This window comes from Centrocercus urophasianus, unplaced genomic scaffold, assembly GCF_019232065.1.
Source record: "Centrocercus urophasianus isolate 14NV4802_14NV808 unplaced genomic scaffold, USGS_Curo_1.0 seq_44, whole genome shotgun sequence".
NCBI classification, from domain to species: Eukaryota; Metazoa; Chordata; class Aves; order Galliformes; family Phasianidae; genus Centrocercus; species Centrocercus urophasianus.
In genome coordinates, this window is record NW_024885022.1 from 2234560 (window position 1) to 2241095 (window position 6536).

The following is a 6536-nucleotide window of genomic DNA, read 5'->3' on the forward strand; positions in this document are numbered from 1 at the left end:
TTTTGTATAATTAGTTAGCTCTGATGCAAAGAGAGGAATAAATAATGCCATTACTTCATCTTTTGCACTGAGAAAACCACTCACAACTAATTGGTGGAAGTTTTTACAACCCACAAAATGATGTTTCTTGCCGTTATGTGTTAAAATAGAGAGAGTGTGAGGAAATGACACTTTGGGGCTCACCGTATCCAATTTTCACCTTCACCAAAGCTTTCAGAATTTCTGGTACCCTTACACAGAGTCTTTGGGAACGTATTAAAGCAGTTAAACAGCTGCTCTAAGAACCGCAGTTCTTAAATACAAAGATCACTAATGTGAACTGACTGTTTTACCAGCTTATCCCTTCCAACAAACTGAAAAAACTTGGTTTGCTTGAAAACCAAGCAGTCACAGCTGTACAGCAGCACTTTGGGCTTGAGAAATTACCGGGTTCCAAAATATCCAACAAGGCAGCTCGCTCGCTACCGCATGTTATATTTCCTGAAACCGCCGGCTGCAGGACTGAGAAGATCCAGCCTTCTTCAGACCTGACGGCAGGAGGAATCCCCCCTCGCCGGTCCCAGCTGAGACCCCGCCGCCCTCAGCCCTCACCGCGCCAGCCGAGCCGCGGCGCTCCTCCGCTCGCAGGGGGCCGCCATCTTGACTGAGGGCACGCCAGCTTCACTGCCGTCGGAAGCAATACGGGAAAGAAACCTCCTCCCGGTCGAGGGCGAGCTCCGCGGCCCGTAAAAAACCGCCATCTTAATCTGCAGCCCCGTGACTTCAAAGCCCGTCTGAGTCATTGGAGGCTGGCAGCCATCTTGAGTACGGGCACGGGCTTACAGCTTCCGCAAGGAGGCGGGGCGGGGAGGCTGCAGCGTCGCGCCGTAAGGGAGCGCTAGCAGCGGATGAGAAGCTGTTCTCAAGGTGTCCTCAGCAGCCACAAGATTTGGACATCGCAAGAATAAATCCTTTTTAATGGCAAGGGTGCCAGCAGGAGTCAAGTGTTTCGTTGTTTGCTGCTATTACAGCAAACAGCAACATCATTCTGACACAAGCGCAACAATTATTTTGTGTTTTTCTTGCTGCTCGCAGTATTTGGTACATGAGCTCATGCTAATGTCTCATCGGCATAAACGTAATATGCGCCAACCTTGAATTCCAGTTGTGTATTTCTTCACATTGCCAAATAGAATGAATGCTTCTGCGTGTCCCTGAGTGCTCGTGCACCTTGTCCAGAGCAGTGGATCCCCATAGAATCACAGAATGGCCTGCACTGCAAAGGAGCACAATGCTCATCCAGTTCCAACCCCCTGCTGTGTGCAGGTCGCCAACCAGCAGCCCAGGCTGCCCAGAGCCACATCCAGCCTGGCCTTGAATGCCTGCAGGGATGGGGCATCCACAGCCTCCTTGGGCAACCTGTTCCAGTGCCTCACCACCCTGTATGACAACATGGACGGGGCTGGCTGTGCTGCTGCACTCGCATTCACTGCCAAGTGACTACTGGATGTCCAATTTTCAGTCCTGCAGAAGGCTGGTGAAACTCACTGATGCAGAGCAAGGGATGTTGCCGTGGATGACAGACAGCAAGCCTGTCACAGTGCCACAGGCGTTGAGAGATGGATGATCCCCTGCTGGGACTCAGCCGTAGCACTATTTCCCCTGGTCCCTTTTGTTCTGCAGGCAGCCTGTTGTCCTGCTCCCCTTTCTCAGACATTCATTGATAGTTGCATGCTGGCTGAAGAACCCAGATATGTCTAGAAACTGTTGTGTCAGGGAATGAAGCACATTGTGCATTTGAATGACCAGAATTGCGCCTTAGCAGTTATTATATATGGCCACAATTGCTGATTTCCACCCCACTTCTGCCACTTCCTCCTTCTATATGGTCTGCCATATTTTAATCAAGCAACCATGCTGAACGCGGACTGAGCACACAAGTTCACACAACATCACAGAACAGCCTTACAGCAACAGAAACCCATGAACTTTCATGAGTTGTTGTAATGGCATGACTAAATGTGTGTGCTCCTGCCCTAGGCTGCTGGACCAGACCTACTTCTTGCTTATCACCTTACACTCTTTACCCTCAGCTGCTTGCTATTTTAGAAAAGATGCATAGGTCATACCTCAGAGTCAATGTAAGTTCCCTATATTCGGATGACCTCAGTTTAAATGTGTTATATTTACCATGGTTGATAATTCTACACACATCTAAGATAAATCCTTGTGCGTATAAGGAATAACGATGAAGGCTCATATTCTCACCCCTTTCTTTTAGAAGTAAATAATTTGGTGACTCATACTGTGCAAATAGAGCAGCACTATTGGATTATGAAGTGCACTTGCTGAAAACAAGTTAATTGTATGCTGTCGGCCTCTACAGGGCTGCTAGCAGGGCTTGAGAGTGAGGTGTAGTGCCTCAGGGTGGGGGTGTTTTCCTAACCTGTGTGTGTTGTACATAAAGCAACATCTGTGTATTATGGTGATGTTTTGCAATGACACATTCCAGAGGATTAAAACACATGGGTAATATTTCACAGGCTACAAAGCTGTTCTGGCATTTCTGCAGAATGAGTACATAAGAAGAGTTATCCTCCACATAGTGTGAAAAATAAACAAGGAATTGATTTGTGACTCATTGCCGTTTCTCATATTAAAATCTGCATAATTTTGGCCAGATATCTGGCATACAAAGGTACCTTAGAACCATAAGTGCTTGGCTCAGCAGTTATTCTCTGCATACCTGGAGGGTGTAGGGGGGGTTGCAGGGGGTCTTTACGCAATTGTGCAGAGCTTAGGATTGTCAAGGCATTCCTGGAGATCATTTGGAAAGATTTTTATCATTTTGATCTTAGTGTTAAGTTCTGCCATTAAGCAATCAACCAGCAGAGATATCCAAAAGTAAAACATATGAATGTAAAAACAGAAGCTGCACCTTTATAGTTACAGCTGTGCATAATGGCTCTGAGAAAGGATTGTTGCCATTCAGATCAGTATCACACAAGCTCATCTTTCAGTCATCAGGGCCTTTAACCCAACTTAAAGGAAGAACCAGTGGATTTCCTCATAATTCACAAGGACCTCTTGGGATTTCAGACTTTTTTGAAGGGTGGTTGTTTACTGTAGCCAGGACTTGTGTCGTGTATGGGCTACTCTGCAGGATGGGATGATCAAATCTTCAGTTGAATGATTGCTATTATAGTGTGCTGTTGTCTCTGGCAGAAGTAAGGCTTTTGAAGGGCCCAGAACAGAAGACTGTTTGCAATGAGATTACACTGTCAGTTATCCCGCACTCTTATCACTTCTCTACTCTGACATCACGTTGTTTGTTGTATTGAACCAACACAGCTATGTCTCATTGGCTCTAATTTTGGAAGTAGTTTAATCCTTTTAAGAAATTACATCTCATGGATGGTATTTGGATGGATTTCAAGAACATCGTTAAATCAGTGTTCGCTTGTTCTCTGCAATAAACAAGATTAAAATATAATGGGTGAGGAATAAGAATATTGAAATGTCAGGAGAATAATGGCTATCAATATTTAGTAAAAAATATCTGCATTGTCGTCAATCTATATGTATGATATTTCTGAGAAATTTTAAACTGTAAATCTCTCCCAAAATGTGTCTTCTGTCTATGGTCAGATCTGTTGTGTTTTCCAGATATCTGTCTCTAGTGTTTGGTCAGATTCTAGGCTGCTTTCCTTGTATATTTTGAAGAACAGGGCATGGATAAGCCTGCCTACATGAATGGGGACAACCTACTCATGCTCACGTGCAGCCAGTGTTGCTGTTCTGATCTTGACTCTTCTGTGCATTTTTGACTTTGTGTTAGGGGTGATGGGGTTCTCTGCTACCAGCTGGCTGGTGCAGTAATAATACAGAGACGTCCTTAAGTCTTTTGCTTCCAGACCCACCACAGAGAAGGAACGTGACAAAACTGAGCTAGCGAGTTAATTGCAAGGTCATAAACTTAATGAGGTTTTAAATATTGCAGCTCAAGCATAGGAGACTACAATGACCTTAAATTAAACAAGAGGGTTAAAATAAACCTCTGGGATCTATGGTTATTGCCAGGGCGTGGTAATAAAAATATATTTCTGTGTTTTCCTATAACATCTTTTATTCTGTATATTAAGGTGATTACTGGTAAAGCCTAATCACCGTCTGGTGAGGGTAAGTAATACACAGGAATCACTGTCCTGTTTTTGTGAAAAGCTTGCCTCTTCTTCAGCAACGTACACTAATATTATACCCAACAGTTCAGGCCAAAATGTCTCAGTTATTGTCAGGAGAAAATGGAGGAATGTGGAAGAGAGCTAGAAATTAATGGACGTATCAAAGGTAAATGTCAAACATTTGCTTCAAAGCACTGCAGGAATCTTAATGACTATTTTGCCTTTCCTTCTCATCCAGGAGTTTTTAAGGGAGAGGATAGTTTTCTACTTACTCCATTCCCTGACCTAACAAAGCACAGACATTTGATAGTTAAATGTCACAACAGGGTAGTTTTCCTATTTGGTTAACCATAACTGTTTCAGGAACCGGCAAGAGGAGAAACTTGTTAAAAATTCCATCTGCCAGCTTTTACTGAATTCTAAGTGGAAATGGTTAAGCAAAAGGAGTATTTTTTTTTCCTTCTGTTTTTCCAGGCTTGCTTTGAGCATCCCCAGGGAGGCCAGGCTTGCAGACTGAAAAACTACTCCGAACTACTGTGTACTAAACCGAGCAGCAGGCACAGTTTATTAACACTGACAGAGTTCCCCTCCATCTGTCATTTACTTTGGTTTGCTCCTTGGATGATTGAGGTTTGTTATCTCCATATATATTCCCTATTTTCATCCTGAAGCTTCAATAGCAACGCCATCATTGCAAAAAAGATGGTATGGCTGAGATTAAAACAAGTTATATGTATCTAAGAGTATAATATAGGACTACCCTGTGCTTGTTAGGCTGTACAACAGAGATGCAAGGAAGGAATATTGTTAATTCTCAGCAGGGTAAGATCTTCATTCAGTTGATAGTTTTTTCAGTGTGAAACTCCACATGAAAAGCAAAATGTTATGTCAATAAGAACAAGGAAATATAATAGATTTTACATTGAACACGTTTTAGCTGTGTAGCTGTATCATGTATCTAATGAATCTGAAATATCTGACTTTTATTGTCAATAAATCGGGACTCCGTAGCTTGGTGACTCAGATTTCCTTTAGTTAGCTTTTTCTATGTTACTGATTGCATTGTTTGTTTTATACAGAGCTGCATTTTGTGTTTGCCTAATAATTGATTACAATATGCCAATAATTGCTGTAATTGCTCCAAGGAAACTACAGAATTCCATTTATGAATTTCTCCAGTGAACTGCATCTCTGTTCAAATCTCAGACATCTTACATTACACTTGCACTGCTTCAACAGGAGAAAAATGCTGGTTCTTTTCCTTTGGCTTAGAGACGAATTGCCCTCTGTTTTATCCCTTGTGTAAACTCAGGCAAATGATGAAAAACTGCAGGAATTGTAGCTGTACAACACTGATCCAATTGTCTGAAGTGAACACAACCGCTAGAAGGCATGAAACTTGTGGAGTGTGCTGATTTCTTTGGCATCTGTAACCACAAGAAAACAATTGCATCAGTGACAATGCGCAGTTTCAAAAGGTTGAGGTTTTGACAAGGGTGTTTAAATGGTGGCTTTTGAATTGCATACATATTGTGAACAATACCAGTACAGCATGTATGCCATATCTGCAGCTTACAATTGGTTGTTTGGCTGTGCTACCATAGAGGCTGCCGGGCAACTTATATCCCCTGCTGTAAGAGAAGGCAAGCTGGCATTGCTAGGCCTTTGTGACCCTGCTGCAGACAGAGGCTACAGCACCTGCAGCGCCATTGTCACCTGCAGCTGTCACGGAGTTCTGAAGGGGATCTTCTCACTCAAGACAAAGCAGTTGCCCAGCACAGAATAGCCATGTGCAGTGAAATGTTTATACTGCTTTTACTCATTTTTAACTCATGACTGCTGCAGCCAGGTGAGTTATTAGATAGTACTGCTCTGCCCCGGCCAGGGCAGCTGGGCAGTGACTTTCCCCTTCTCTTCTCCTCCCGTTCTTAGTCCTTCCTGTCTGGAGGAACAAGAACCACTTTGCTTACACCTCTGGCTCTGAGCTATGCTCAACCACCTGGAGGTGATGGTGCTCTGGAATTTGTTCTCCTGCCTTCCCTTGAATTTGGTCATACCACTTCTCCCACTTGCTATCTCTGTAAGTACAGATGTGGTCATCCTTCATAATTTTTGTTGATGTTAATGGCAGTTGTCATCTTTAGTAGCAACTGCAGAGTCCAGGTAGCTAAAAGACTGGAGAATTTGAGATTTATATAAGATTGACTGTTGCACTTGCCATGTCTTGAATATTACATGCTAGTCTGGAATAGACCAAGCATAATTACTCCAAATTTATTTTCAAGGATGTAACTATATACACTTACATGCAGATACCTGCCTTTACTTTGCCACTGGCATTTTTCTAGGCATAAAACCAATGCAAAAACCCCTTCA

At 43.1% G+C, this 6536-nt stretch overlaps 1 protein-coding gene across 2 annotated transcripts in view; it reads right to left on the reverse strand.

The window, feature by feature from the left end:
- Window positions 1-685, reverse strand: part of YAE1 (YAE1 maturation factor of ABCE1) — a 5618-nt gene extending 4933 nt beyond the window's left edge. The window contains exon 1 of one of the 2 annotated variants that reach the window (XM_042834257.1): window positions 592-685. The gene's annotated coding sequence lies outside the window, so the exon portion shown is untranslated. The other variant, XM_042834256.1, reaches the window with a different exon arrangement.
- Window positions 686-6536: the final 5851 nt, after the last annotated feature.